The sequence below is a fragment of the Schistocerca serialis genome, chromosome 9, assembly GCF_023864345.2.
Source record: "Schistocerca serialis cubense isolate TAMUIC-IGC-003099 chromosome 9, iqSchSeri2.2, whole genome shotgun sequence".
Classification (NCBI taxonomy): Eukaryota; Metazoa; Arthropoda; class Insecta; order Orthoptera; family Acrididae; genus Schistocerca; species Schistocerca serialis.
In genome coordinates, this window is record NC_064646.1 from 174,566,067 (window position 1) to 174,582,318 (window position 16,252).

Consider the following 16,252-nt stretch of genomic DNA (forward strand, 5'->3'; position numbering starts at 1 on the left):
GTGAGAGGGCAGAGTGGTGGTTGTGGGTATATTGGTACTGATGGGATGAGTGGAAGCAGGGAGGTATGTGGACCAAAGGTGATAAAATGAAGTCTTTGCAGTAAGTGGGTTTGACAATCAGGATCAGAGGACCTGATGATTATGAAACCATTGTGGGGTATGAGGTGTGATATGTTGAGGTTTGAAAGGTACTTTTTAGGATTGAGGAATCTGACATCAAGATATAGGATGAAGGCATGTGTTGGAGGAGATGGTGGGTGTGGGATGGGAGAGGACTCCATAGGTACTGATGTTTGGGACTTACGTGTGGGGTTTCTGGGTGTCATAAATACACTCCTGGAAATTGAAATAAGAACACCGTGAATTCATTGTCCCGGGAAGGGGAAACTTTATTGACACATTCCTGGGGTCAGATACATCACATGATCACACTGACAGAACCACAGGCACATAGACACAGGCAACAGAGCATGCACAATGTCGGCACTAGTACAGTGTATATCCACCTTTCGCAGCAATGCAGGCTGCTATTCTCCCATGGAGACGATCGTAGAGATGCTGGATGTAGTCCTGTGGAACGGCTTGCCATGCCATTTCCACCTGGCGCCTCAGTTGGACCAGCGTTCGTGCTGGACGTGCAGACCGCGTGAGACGACGCTTCATCCAGTCCCAAACATGCTCAATGGGGGACAGATCCGGAGATCTTGCTGGCCAGGGTAGTTGACTTACACCTTCTAGAGCACGTTGGGTGGCACGGGATACATGCGGACGTGCATTGTCCTGTTGGAACAGCAAGTTCCCTTGCCGGTCTAGGAATGGTAGAACGATGGGTTCGATGACGGTTTGGATGTACCGTGCACTATTCAGTGTCCCCTCGACGATCACCAGTGGTGTACGGCCAGTGTAGGAGATCGCTCCCCACACCATGATGCCTGGTGTTGGCCCTGTGTGCCTCGGTCGTATGCAGTCCTGATTGTGGCGCTCACCTGCACGGCGCCAAACACGCATACGACCATCACTGGCACCAAGGCAGAAGCGACTCTCATCGCTGAAGACGACACGTCTCCATTCGTCCCTCCATTCACGCCTGTCGCGACACCACTGGAGGCGGGCTGCACGATGTTGGGGCGTGAGCGGAAGACGGCCTAACGGTGTGCGGGACCGTAGCCCAGCTTCATGGAGACGGTTGCGAATGGTCCTCGCCGATACCCCAGGAGCAACAGTGTCCCTAATTTGCTGGGAAGTGGCGGTGCGGTCCCCTACGGCACTGCGTAGGATCCTACGGTCTTGGCGTGCATCCGTGCGTCGCTGCGGTCCGGTCCCAGGTCGACGGGCACGTGCACCTTCCGCCGACCACTGGCGACAACATCGATGTACTGTGGAGACCTCACGCCCCACGTGTTGAGCAATTCGGCGGTACGTCCACCCGGCCTCCCGCATGCCCACTATACGCCCTCGCTCAAAGTCCGTCAACTGCACATACGGTTCACGTCCACGCTGTCGCGGCATGCTACCAGTGTTAAAGACTGCGATGGAGCTCCGTATGCCACGGCAAACTGGCTGACACTGACGGCGGCGGTGCACAAATGCTGCGCAGCTAGCGCCATTCGACGGCCAACACCGCGGTTCCTGGTGTGTCCGCTGTGCCGTGCGTGTGATCATTGCTTGTACAGCCCTCTCGCAGTGTCCGGAGCAAGTATGGTGGGTCTGACACACCGGTGTCAATGTGTTCTTTTTTCAATTTCCAGGAGTGTAGGTGGGGTATCTGTACTAGGTGGTGTGCAGGGATCGTCTGAGGATGGGTTGTTGGAGGGCATTGATTGTGGAGCAGGACAAGATTTTGCACGGCTCTTCAGTTTCTTACCTGGAGTTGGTACATTTGAGACTCATGCAGTCACAGCTGCGGCATGTGAGGCTGGTGCAGGCTTGGTTGTTGCTGGACTAGGTGTGGCAGGTGCTTCTTCTTCTTCCAGACAGAGATGTAGTGATGATGGTGGTAGGAGTGGTACAGGCTTCTGGCGTTGCTGGCTGGTACAGTTCTAATGCTGCTGGCAGAGGTGATGGTGGTGGTGGTGGTGGTGGTGGTGGCGATGGCGGTGGCGGTAGTGGTAGTGGTGGCAATCGAGCTGTAGCGCCTAGTGTAATGATGTCATCTGCAAATGAGGAGTCAGCTAAGTCTGGGGATGCTATGTGCATTAGTGGGAAGATGGATAAAGTCATCTGAATAGCTGTGAAAGATACACTACTGCCCATTAAAATTGCTACACCAAGAAGAATTGCAGACGATAAAATGCTACTCATTGGACAAATATATTATACTAGAACTGACGTGTGATTACGTTTTCACGCAATTTGGGTGCATCGATCCTGAGAAATCAGTACCCAGAACAACCACCTCTGGCCAAAATAACGGCCTTGATACGCCTGTGCATTGGGTCAAACAGAGCTTGGATGGCATGTACAGGTACAGCTGCCCGTGCAGCTTCAATACGATACCACAGTTCATCAAGAGTAGTGACTGGTGTATTGTGACGAGCCAGTTGCTCGGCCACCATTGACCAGACGTTTTCAATTGGCGAGAGATCTGGAGAATGTGCTGGCCAGGGCAGCAGTCGAACATTTTCACTATCCAGAAAGGTCCGTACATGACCTGCAACATGCGGTGGTGCATTATCCTTCTGAAATGTAGGATTATGCAGGGATCGAATGAAGGGTAGAGCGACATGTCGTAACACATCTGAAATGTAACGTCCTCTGTTCAAAGTGCCGTGAATGCGAAGAAGAGGTGACCGAGACGTGTAACCACTGGCACCCAATACCATCACGCCGGGTGATACGCCAGGATGGCAATGACGAATACACGCTTCGAATGTGCGTTCACCGCGATGTCACCAAACACGGATGTGCCCATCATGATACTGTAAACAGAACCTGGATTCATCCGAAAAAATGACGTTTTGCCACTCGTGCACCCAGGTTCGTAGTTGAGTACACTATCGCAGGCGCTCCTGTCTGTGATGCAGCGTCAAGGGTAACCGCAGCCATGGTCTCCGAGCTGATAGTCCATGCTGCTGCAAACGTCGTCGAACTGTTCGTGCAGATGGTTATTGTCTTGCAAACGTCCCCATCTGTTGACACAGGGATCGAGACGTGGCTGCACGATCCGTTACAGCCATGCGGATAAGATGCCTGTCATCTCGACTGCTAGTGATACGAGGCCGTTGGGATCCTGCACGCCCGCATCTCGTGGTCGTGCGGTAGCGTTCTCGCTTCCCACGCCCGGGTTCCCTGGTTCGATTCCCGGCGGGGTCAGGGATTTTCTCTGCCTCGTGATGGCTGGGTGTTGTGTGATGTCCTTAGGTTAGTTAGGTTTAAGTAGTTCTAAGTTCTAGGGGACTGATGACCATAGATGTTAAGTCCCATAGTGCTCAGAGCCATTTTTTTTTATCCTGCACGGCGTTCCGTATTACCCTCCAGAACCATATTCTGCTAACAGTCGTTGGATCTCGACCAACGCGAGCAGCAATGTCGCGATACGATAAACCGCAATCGCGATAGGCTACAATCCGACCTTTATCAAAATCGGAAACGTGATGGTACGCATTTCTCCTCCTTACACGAGGCATCAGAACAACGTTTCAGCAGGCTACGCCGGTCAACTGCTGTTTGTGAATGAGAAATCGGTTGAAACTTTCCTCATGTCAGCACGTTGTAGGTGTCGCCACCGGCGCCAATCTTGTGTGAACGCTGTGAAAAGCTAATCATCTGCATATCACAGCATCTTCTTCCTGTCGGTTAAATTTCGCGTCTGTAGCACGTCATCTTCGTGGTGTGGCAATTTTAATGGCCAGTTGTGTATTAAGAGCAGGAGACGGTGAGTAGTGGTTAAAGGAATAAGTGGACGTGAGAGAGATAATGCAGGTGTGAGTGGATGATTATGGACATTGTAGTTGTGAGGATGATGGTAACAAAAGCGACAACTGGCAACAAGGACTAGCAGAAAAGGCAATGACTGGTGGCAAGGAATGGCAGCAAAGGAAATGACGAGCAGTAAGGACAGGCAGTAATGACTGGCAGTGAAGGTGATGATGGGCAGCAAGGTCTGGCGGTAATGGTGTTGACGTTGCACACGTCTCGTTGACGAGATTCCAACCGTGAGAGCAGCCGAGGCATTTGTTGTTCCTGAGGGGAAGACGGAGTCCAACTCTTGGATCCTGGTTTTGGAAGTGATTATACAAATATGAAATGTTGTCCACCACCAAGTAAACCAAATACAAAACATACTGAGTAGCATGTAATCTATTTCAAAAATTTTAACATAAAATTTAATAGAGAGGTTCATTTATGAGGAAAGTTTGTGCATATAATGTATGAATATTTCGTGAAACTTTTCTGAACTATGATGAACTAAAGTCCCCTGCCGCCGTGAAAATAGTGTCATTGCCATTTGGCAGTGAATGCCACAATTCTTCGGAATCGCGGTAGCAACGGTGTGCAACGTCAACACAATTACCGCCAGACCTTGCTGCCCATCATCACCTTCACTGCCAGTCATTACTGCCTGTCCTTACTGCTCGTCATTTCCTTTGCTGCCATTCCTTGCCACCAGTCATTGCCTTTTCTGCTAGTCCTTGGTGATGCAGTCGAGTGCCTTTGGGTGGCAGAGGTTGCTTCATACCGACGTTGTGTGGGAGACCTTGCTCCATACCAAAGTTGCATGGAGGAGACTGTTTCGTACCAATGTTGAGAGTCAGAGAGTGTTTCGTATTGATATTGGATGGCAAACAGTATTTTGTACGAATGTTGCGTGACAGAGGGTGCTTCGTACAATGTTATGTGACAGAGAGTGCATTATACCGATGTTGCGTGGCAGATGGTGTTTCGCAATTATGTTACTTTGGAAAATACAGAAAAATACCACACCAAAAATGTAGTATGCGCTGTACTGCCTCTTGTATCTGATTGCAAACATGTGGCTGTTGCTTGCACAAAACTGTTGTGGTTGGGAGCGCCCAGGAGCCCAATACTAGATTGAAGAGACTACTCCACGAAGCCAAGCCGTGAAGGAATATGTCACGGCCTCCATGATAGCTCGTGGCAAGCTGTCAAATAGTCTTACTAGACAGGGGAAATGAAATCACTGCTTACTGATACAAAATGACATTGCCCAGAGTTTAGTCTGTAACTAAATGCAACAACTGCTCGAAAGTCGCAACCTCAAATGACCCTCGCCAATATGGCTTACTCACCAAATACCGTCACGGTTTTCAATGCAAAGACGCCTTTGAGTAGTCTATTCCGCTTAGTACTAACACGTGAGCTCATGACCCACCGAACCGTACTGACGCTGCGGCCCTGCCTCTAGCCATAGCTCACAATGAATGGCGCTGCATTGCAGCTCGTAGAGTCCTTAGAAAATGTAGTCCATCAACAAAGGAGGTGGCTTACAAAACACTCGTTCGACCTATACTTGAGTATTGCTCATCAGTATGGGATCCGTACCAGATCGGGTTGACGGAGGAGATAGAGAAGTTCCAAAGAAGAGCGGCGCGTTTCGTCACAGGGTTATTTGGTAACCGTGATAGCGTTACGGAGATGTTTAACAAACTCAAGTGGCAGACTCTGCAAGAGAGGCGCTCTGCATCGCGGTGTAGCTTGCTCGCCAGGTTTCGAGAGGGTGCGTTTCTGGATGGGGTATCGAATATGTTGCTTCCCCCTACTTATACCTCCCGAGGAGATCACGAATGTAAAATTAGAGAGATTAGAGCGCGCACGGAGGCTTTCAGACAGTCGTTCTTCCAGCGAACCATACGCGACTGGAACAGGAAAGGGAGGTAATGAGAGTGGCACGTAAAGTGCCCTCCGCCACACACCGTTGAGTGGCTTGCGGAGTATAAATGTAGATGTAGATGTATTTCCCATCAGTGCCACGAGACGTCACGGCAGGCGCCAATTAAATATAGAATAGATTACATTTGTGCTTCTCAAACACTTTCTTGTGCTGGCCGGGGTGGCCGAGCGGTTCTAGGCGCTACAGTCTGGAGCCGCGCGACCGCTACGCTCGCAGGTTCGGATCCTGCCTCGGGCATGGACGCGTGTGATGTCCTTAGGTTAGTTAGGTTTAAGTAGTTCTAAGTTATAGGGGACTGATGACCTCAGAAGTTAAGTCCCATAGTGCTCAGAGCCATTTGAGCCCCTCTCTTGTCAAGCACTGCTTAAACTGTTTAAGTTACGAGAACGTCACGATATTCAGCTACCTAGTGTGGTTCTCTGGATTTTAATCATAGCTCCACGCTGGGATCCACAAACAAAATTACCATTAAATAAAAAAAGTCGTCCGATCATAGGTACTAAGCTTATCAGTGCTAATCCGGAGTGGGTCACTGGTTTCATATAATTATTGGCTGAATTTAAAAGTTTAAAACACTGTCGCAATCTTCTCATTAAGAGGTTAACGCTATAAGCCCAACAATAAAGTAAGAAACTGTGTATGTGTCTTGCGGCGGTGCAACTCACACCACGCAAATTACACACATTATATTCATCCAGTATCTGAAAATGAGAGCATTTAGCTACTTCTGACAAACTTTACACATGATTTCAAATATTTTCTACACTTTTCTCATTTATAAACCACAAAATGGTGGAAGACTTCGGTTTGTTGATAGAAGACTGGGTAAGTGCAATCAGTCTACAAAAGAGATTGCTTACAAATCACTCGGGTGACCGGTTCTAGAATATTGCTCAAGTGTGTGGGACACGCACCACATTGGACTAACAGGAAATATTGCACGTATAGAGAGAAGGACAGCACAAATGATCACAGGTTTGTTTAATCATTGGCAGTGCGGTTCTAGGCGCTTCTGTCTGGAACTGCGTGACCGCTACGGTTGCAGGTTCGAATCCTGCGGCGGGCATGGATGTGTGTGATATCCTTAGGTTGGTTAGATTTAAGTAGTTCTAAGTTATAGGGGACTGATGACCTCAGAAGTTAAGTCCCATAGTACTCAGAGCCATTTGACAGCCATTTGTTTAATCATTGGGACAGCGTCACAGAGATATTGAAGGAACTGAACAGCTCACTCATTTTTTCATAAATTAAATAAATTCTAGAGTTTCGTATACCTGTAAGTATGGTTTGCATGCTGTGCAAAATTCATCGAAGAATCTCTCTTACTTATGAAGAAAAGTGTACCTATAGCATCAAATGCCGGCTCCTGAAGACAGTGACTATCCCAAGAAAGTCTGTTAAAAATCTCAAGAATCGGCTTTAAATTATTAATCTAGGGATATACTGTATCCCCCTACGCACTGCCCACATATGGATTATGAGGATAAGATTAGAATAATTACTGCACTCACAGAAGCAATGAAACAATCGTTCTTCCAGCGCTCCATACGTGGATGGAACAGGAAGAAACCCTAATAACTTCTACAACGGGACGTATCCTCTATCATGCACCTCATGGTGATTTGCAGTAGTGATAGGGAGCTCGTGAATGAGTCGTTCAAATGAACGCTTCACTCCTGTGAAGTGTGAACTAACCATTCAATTTCAATGAACTGTTACTTCAAACTCTTCACAGATAGCACACTCCACACTTTTTTCTAGTTCACTCACTCTCTTCCCCTCTCCCTCACCCACGTCACTCCTCCTCCCATCACTTCACTCCTCCCTGTCCCGCCTGTCGATGAATCACGCGGCGTTAGTGGGGAAAGATAGGTTTAGGACGGGTGGAGGAAGTGAGGGGTGAGGAGAAGGCAGCGTCAGCTGCTACCTGCAGTGCTGACATCATTACCCGTGACTATTTGTGCAGTTAAACTTCGCGTCTACGGGTAGCCTACCGTTGGCAGCGCTTGAAGACAAATGAATATTAAAGATAGAAACGAAGTGGCTATCTGTGTGAGCACGCACAGCAAACATGAAAATAAAAGGTTTGTTAATAACACTGAAAGAGGGATTTTGCCTGAAATCGTGTCAGTGACTACAGGTGACAGTTTACGTTTTGAATCTAGGTGGTTATTATTGTCAACAAAAATAAAATCTACAGGAAAACTTCTGAATAATTACTTAACGTAGATATATAGACTTTGTGACAGTGTTAAACATACTCATTCTATTTTGGATTAAATTTTAAAAGGAACATAAAATTGGACTGCATTTCGTTGGTAGCCCTATTTTTCAGTTCATGAATACAACAAAAAATGTTTCATTTCGCAGATAAAAGACTTTTTTGGGCGCTTCATCAGAAAATGTCGAGCAAGATTAAATGTAGTACCTTCTTTATATGTGACAGCCTTCTCTGTTTATCTTTCCTTTGTCCCCCTTTTTTTCTTTATTGTCATTTTGAAACCTGTATACAGGCAGGCCTGCAGCAGCATACTACGCCGCTCTTTGGCCGCAGAGAAACACAAAAGATAGAAATGAAGACAATTAGAGAAAAGAGATGGTGGACATATAAACGGAGCCAAACACTTTTTAAAATACAAGGTGCCGTTCACGGGCGTAAAGTCCAAGATAAAATTGTTCAGACACTTGGACACAGACAGAAATGCCCTTTGTCCCCTTCGACCATGCTGTATTTAAGATAACTCTGACGCTGTAAGAGCGTAAACCGTTGCGTGCACGGTACTCCATAGTTCCGCCATCTGTTGGTAAAATTGTGAAGTATTACGAAGCTTTATTGTACGAGCGACGCGAGCGTAGCAGCGGCTGAGCGGCGAACTGGGCAACTTCGCTAGGCTTCCGTACTTCACGAATGAACTACTTCATTTGAACGCTTCACGGCAAAGAGTGAAATGAATGAAGTAGTTCACGGGAATGAACGAGTTCGACCCACCTCTAATTTGCAGAGTACAGATGTAGATGTAGAAATAATGAACAACAGTTTATCGATTACTTAATGTTCGTTTTCATGTCGTAATACTTCATCATCATGCTTGACTTTTTAATTTAGAATTTCTTTACTACCAACTCTTACTAAGCATCTATGTTGACTGCTTTCATAAAAGTAAACATGAATGAAGTGTCGCACAAACAAGAAACATATTTAACACATTAATTCATGTGCAAAGTAATCACACCGACTCGGAGCGCATCAGAAACGAAAACTTGTGCAGTGAAATGAGTGCCCAAGTCGCCACAACACAGCAAGAAGCATTATTCACAAATGAGTAGGAAAAACGTCAGTCTTACTACACAATAATGCGTTTGGGACACAAAAAAAAACCTGTCGCAGCTCAGGACTAGCCAAATACTACAATGATGATATGGTGTACTGTACTAATTTAGACTTGTGGCCGATTTCGACTAGCAACGCCAGGACACGCACAACATAAATAAAAGAAAAAATTAAAGAAATGTCCCACGGAGGATGCCATAACTGTAGTGAAACATGTTTGGGTGTTTAAATAAAAAAAAATGTACTTGCACGAAGGAAGACCCATCCTTAATTCATTATTATTATCTGCAAGCACGGCAACTGAACTCCAGACTTCAATACGATAGTAAAATCAGGTTTGTCAACTACTTTCCTTCTGTAAACACATGAACAAGCACATAACTTGGTTTCACTCATTGTAGAACATGAACAGCTCATTCATTTTTTCATAAATTAAATAAATTCTAGAGTTTCGTATACCTGCATGCTGTGCAAAATTAATCGAAGAATCTCTCTTACTTATGAAGAAAAGTGTACCTATAGCATCAAATGCAGCCCATAGTAATTGAACAAATTATGAAATTTCACACTTAAAAAATTATTTCGTTTTGTTTTTGAACTTCCACTACTATGAGTGTGAATCCTGAATCCTCTCTTATCATTCTGACAAAGTTTTATGAATTTATTTGTAAAAGTATAGGCAGTGGTTATTAAATGTCCCGTGGTGCCTGTCCTGCTCCAAGTCGGCCAGTTTGACGTCCTGCTGCCCTTCACATCGAGTATATTTAAGTGCCAGGAAGTCTTCCTGACTGTATGGAAGTGAAATATGAACGATAACTAGTTTATCCAAGACGAGAATAGAAGCTTTCGAAATGTGGTGCTACAGAAGAATGCTGAAGGCTAGATGGGTAGATCACATAACTAATTAGTCAGTACCGAATAGAATTAGGGAGAAGAGAAATTTGTGGCACAATTTGACTAGAAGAGGGGATCGATGGGTAGGACACGTTCTGAGGCATCAAGGGATCACCAATTTAGTGTTGGAGGGAAGCGTGGAGGGTAAAAATCGTAGAGGGGGACCAAGACATGAATACACCAAGCAGATTCAGAAGGATGTAGGTTGCAGTAGTTACTCGGAGATGGAGAAGCTTTCACAGGATAGAGTAGCATGGAGAGCTGTATCAAGCCAGTCTTCAGACTGAAGACCACAACAGCGACATTCTTACGTGTCTTCTCGTCGTGAAGAGATGAGATATATCTGCTACGAAATCGGTCGATAAGACATATCGCAGTGCACGCAGTACCACATGTGGCGTTCTGAGAAACTAAACAATGCTCCAGAAAGCGTTGCGTTCAGCTATTGTTGTTTGCTTTAAGAAGTCTGCGCTGGGGAATTTGATACAGCTACAGTTCGAATTGGCTTCGTAGTCAACTTGACAATAATACTTCGAATAAACCGAAGTCGGCACGACTCCCAAGAGCGACTTTTTTCCGCCTTCGTTTGATCTGCTGTAGAGCAGCGTGCTCATTATTTCGGAGAGGAGAACGAGACATAAATGTATGAAGCTCGCGCTCCATAATCGAGTGTCTAATGTTACTCTCCCTAAAGAGAAGAGAATTTGGTAATTTCAGTAGTCCTGTCACTGTACTATCAGTTACAAAATGCTACATCTGGCTGTTTTGCGAAATCATGGGAAATCACTTCTAGAAGAGTCTGAGAATTCTGTAATGAATAAAAGCTCTGATATCCAGATTACTTGACTACTGGGGGGGGGGGGGGGGGGAAGGGGTCGAGCGGAGGAGTGCCTCCTTCGCCCTCCCCTCCCTTACGGACAACTATGTCACCCACTGTCACGGTGACTGGTTCCGGCGCAGCGGCAGTTACAATTATGTTGCTATTTAATACACGCGTATTATTGTAAATCTCCGGTGCCGACTTGTTCCAGTGAGCTAAGAAAAAAGTCCATGGGAGGTACCAGTATATCGTTCCGACGCCATCCGGCCGAAATTAAGCCCTGCATGTGGTTAGCACGCATCCTGTCACATCCTTTGGCTCTTTTCGGTGAACCACATACTCTTTGAAAGGCACCTGGCTTCATCTGGTTTAAGTTACAGGTATTGGTCGCGCGTTCGTGTAAGGTATGCACTTTGTGGATGGGTTGAGTAGACACAGAGGACTTTGACTATCCCAATAACCAGAAATCCAACGGATCCAGATCCTGTGTATGTGAGAGAGGCGGCGGCATGCTACCGGATCTCCTGGGTCAATCCATCGCCCATGAAACGTTGCGGCGGTGTGACGAAGAAAAAGGGGGGGGGGGGGTCATGCATAAGGCCAGCAGTTCTCCAGTAGCGCTAGTAAATCATCTCACAGATATCTATTATACATAGCTCATGTTAATGCGTTTGGTAATGTGTATGCCCTTATGAGTCTATTACAGACAATTCCTCAACGTAGATCGATACCGAAGCGATACTGATATATCGATGATTGCTCATCTGACCACACGTGCGTATTGTGGTAGTTTACTATGCCATCTCGTGAATCTTGCCTGCACCATTGAATACTACTCGTTACTCGTACAAGTAAAATTGCCCATATTTCAACAGCTATTGATTTCCGGACATAAAAATGCAGGAACTTTTCATCTAGTGTTGACCAATACTCCCTCCTGTTGAGAATATGTAATGCTTTTCTTTTTAAACGCCATGTATATCGATGTTGGGTCTTCGTTAAATGATAGTGAACCATGTGGCAAACTTCATAACTTACGCAAGTACTTTTCAATATTTATAGCTGTCGAATTACAATATCGACTAAATGACACTGTCCTTAACGCGCAAATCCAAACACACAAACCATCCCTGGGTCACGTGTTTGCTTACACTTGGTACAGTAGGGAAGATGTTTGTGGAACCGCTTCTCCTGATGACGGACGCTGATTTGCGACGTTAACTTCTTACTAACTGACGAAGTTACACTCCTGTTACGTAGTGAAGTGATACTCAAAGGCTCTTTTGTGCGTCACAGTAAAACACTATACAGTTCCATTTGGAAACTAATAAAGTCAGTGACTTCATTCGACTGCTACAAGTGTTAAAAATTAGTGATGTGAAGAACTTAAGAAGGAAAGTGGCTTTCGCATGATGTCTCACTGCCAAGTAACAAAGCCAGATGAAACTTAGACAACACATTGAAAGAACTGCTTTACAATAGTACAGAAGGTAACTGAACGAAATACACAATGAGACGAACAGAAATGACACTTTTATTCAAAGACAATAATTAGACTGCAGTCACCATGATTCATGATCCTCCCTTGGACATTACAATGCCGAGCGTCCCTTCATACAGGAACGCAAAATGCACCCGGGAAAATTTTCGAACATCATCGTTTTGTGGTCAAGGAGTGGGGAAGCATAATGTTGCGAGGGCGTACTGATGTCCAAATCTTTGAACACGGTATACTCCTTCCCCCATGTGCGTCTTTTCAGGTGTACAGTCGGCCATGACTTCGTGTTTATGGATGTAAAGCGCGACCGCATCGAACTGTGCAGGTGGAGGACACGGTATTCGACTTACATCCCATCGAGCACTTGTGGGATGCATTAGGGAGACTTATTGCTGCACACCCACGTGCACAAACTACCATGCAGCCGTTGTCGACAGTGCAAGTGGAGGATGGAAGGCACTGCCACAACATCTCTATCCCAACGTTGTGGTAAGCATGGCAGTACGTTGCGTAGCTCGCACTGCCGTCCGCTGTGATGATCGCACACTCTATTAAGAACCATGTCTCGCATTTTGTCATGTCCAGGAGACCTTCAAAATGGTTCAGATGGCTCTAAGCACTATGGGACCTAACATCTGATGTCATTGTAAGATTTTTTTAAAAATTTTCTTTCTATACAACCAACATCGGCGAAACTCATTTGAGAAGGTCATTTCCGAAAGGTGTTATATCCATAAAATTTAACTGAACAGGTGAGACAAAAACGTTTTACAACCACAGTGGCATCAGAATATGATTTGTAGTTTTATTATTATATGCAGGCACAAATGGCTCTGAGTAGTATGGGACGTAACTGCTGAGGTCATCAGTCCCCTAGATGTAGAACTACTTAAACCTAACTAACCTAAGGACATCACACACAGCCATGCCCGAAGCAGGATTCGAACCTGCGACCGTAGCAGCAGCGCGGTTCCGGACTGAAGCGCCTAGAACCGCTCGATCACAACGGCCGGCAGGAGACCTGCATGAAACACGGGGACGTTGGTGTAAATATTCGCTTTGAATGCAGGTACTATTTCTGTTCGTCTCATTGGGTCTTTCTTTCATTTAATTTCTTTACTATACTTTTTTTCCTTTATTGACTTTCAATTCCCCCCGAAGGGGGCGGGCTGGCAGCAGCTTAGTACGTTGCTCTACAGCCTACAGCCTTTTTTAAAAACGGAGGAAGAAAGAAACAAGAAAAACAGGCGATAAAACAGTGACTTAAAGTGTAAAATGGCGGAAAAATGCGGAAAGTTAAAACAGAAATCAAAAGGGGTTGGCAATGTTAATAAAATACACAGGAATCAGATAAGTAACATAGTAGACACACAATTAAAAAAAACATGGCGACAGTCTGGTTTCCGTTCGCAAGAGATAAAAAATCACACCCAGCGACAGTATGATGGCCGTTCACAACACTTCCCAAAAGACACAACACTCACTGTAAAAACACTCACTGTAAAACACTGCACGAAAATGGCGGCACAAAGATGACACTCCCGAGCCAAAGGCAGATGGGGGAGAGGACCTGGAGGAGGGGGAAAAACAAGGAGGGAGGAGAGGAAAAAACGAAAAGGAGGGAGAACCAAGGAGGGAGAGGACGCACAAGGGGGGAGAGGGGCAGGGCAGACGCAAGAGGGAATGAGAAGAGGCAGAGGAGGGAAATGCAAAAGGACTCGGGGGAGAGAAGGGAGCAGAGAGAGGGGAGGTGGGAAAAAAAGAGGATGGAAGGGGGGAGAGGGAGCCCGGGAAAAGGGCAGAGGAAAGGAGGGGGAGTGAGGATCAGAGTTGATAGGAGGGATATATGGAGGGAGAGAGGGCATCATCTGGGAGGGGGAGTTGATGGAAGCCACCTTGGGAAAGGAGCTGAAGGGTGTAGAGATGGAGGGTAGGGGGACACAACAGTGAAGACGTGGCAGGGGGCAGGGATGGGAGAGGAGAGGAGCAACCAGGTGGTGAGGGGGATCAAGGTGGCGGGAGGTGTAGAGGACGCGGATATGTTCGAGGAATAGGTCATAGAGGATCCGCGTGGGGGACGGGAGGCGTAAACGGAAGGCGATACGGAGTGCATGACGCTCAAGGATCTAGAGGGACTTATAGAACTTGGGGGGGGGGGGGGCAGATATCCAGGCGGGACATGGGTTTACAGAGTATGGGACGGATTAAGGATTTGTAGGTGTGGAGGATGGTAGAGGGGTGCAACCCCCATGTTCGGCCAGAGAGGAGTTTGAGGACTTGGAGGCTGTTGTGGGCTTTGGATTGGATGGAGTGGAGATGAGGGATGCAGGTTAGGTGACGGTCAATGGTGAGGCCAAGGTAGGTGAGGGTGGGGGTGAGGCGGACAGGACGGGTGCAGACAATAAGGGAGAAATCCAGGAGCCGGAAGGAGCGAGTGGTATGCACTACGATGATTGCCTGGGTCTTGGAAGGTTTGATTTTCAGGAGCCACTGGTTACACCATGCAGCAAAAAGGTCAAGATGATTCTGGAGAAGGCGTTGGGGCCGTTGGAGGGTAGGAGCGAGGGCGAGGAATGCGGTGTCATCAGCATATTGCAAGAGGTGTACTCGAGGGGGGAGGGGGGAGTTGGGGCGTATCTACCGTGTACAGGAGGTAGAGGAGAGTTACTATACTTAGCAGTTCTTTCTATATGTATGGTCAAAGTTTCATCGAGCTATGTTACTTGGCAATGACACATCACACGAAAGTTAATTTCGTACTTAAATTTCGCACACCAGTGTAGTTCCAGTTGGAAAAGGGCTATGCAGGTGTCTTCATTTGGCAGCAATACATGTTAACAGTTACTTCCGTACGCCAGAAAATTTGCCTAATCGTCCGCTTTAACTTAACGAAAACCCAACATCGATATACGAGGGGCGTTTGGAAAGTTCGTGAAAAGTCCGAGAGATGGCACCACCGGCGCGTATCGTGGTCCTGTTTAGTTAGTAGCATCTTTGGAAAGAACGCACACCAAGTTTCAGCCATATTAGTCTATTTCTATGGGTTTGGCATTAGTGTGAATCAAGGAAGTCGAGTGATTATCAAAAAATGGACGAAAAAGAATTGAGTGTCGTGATTAAACATTATTTTATGGAAGGCGAAACGCGTCAGGAGACTAAAGAGAAGCTTTATAAACATTACGGTGACTCTGCACCTTCGATTAGAACAGTTTATAAGTGGTTTCAAAATTTTCGGAGTGGCCATATGGGCACAAGTTCTGGACGCCCAGTGGAGGTTACGACTCCAGAAATCGTTGATAAAATCCACGGTATGGTGATGGATGACAGAAGAGTTAAGGTGCATGAGATTGCTAGTGCTGTGAGCATCTCGAATGATCAGGTACATAATATTTTGCATAAACATTTAGACATAAGAAAGCTATCCGCAAGATGGGTTCCGCGATTGCTCACGCTTAACCAAAAAAGGCATGGTGTGAAGTGTTGCAAGGATTGTTAGCAGCTGTTCAGGAAGAATCCGCAGGACCTTAAGCGTCGTTTCGTCACTGTGGATGAAACATGGATACATTATTATACTCCTGAGACCAAAGAACAATCTAAACAATGATCGCAGGAGAGCTTCTGTAAAGTTTGGAAGGTAGGAGACGAGATACTGGCAGAAGTAAAGCTGTGAGGACCGGGCGTGAGTCGTGCTTCGGTAGCTCAGATGGTAGAGCACTTGCCCGCGAAAGGCAAAGGTCCCGAGTTTGAGACTCGGTCGGGCACACAGTTTTAATCTGCCAGGAAGTTTCATATCAGCGCACACTCCGCTGCAGAGTGAAAATCTCATTCTGGAAACATCTCCCAGGCTGTGGCTAAGCC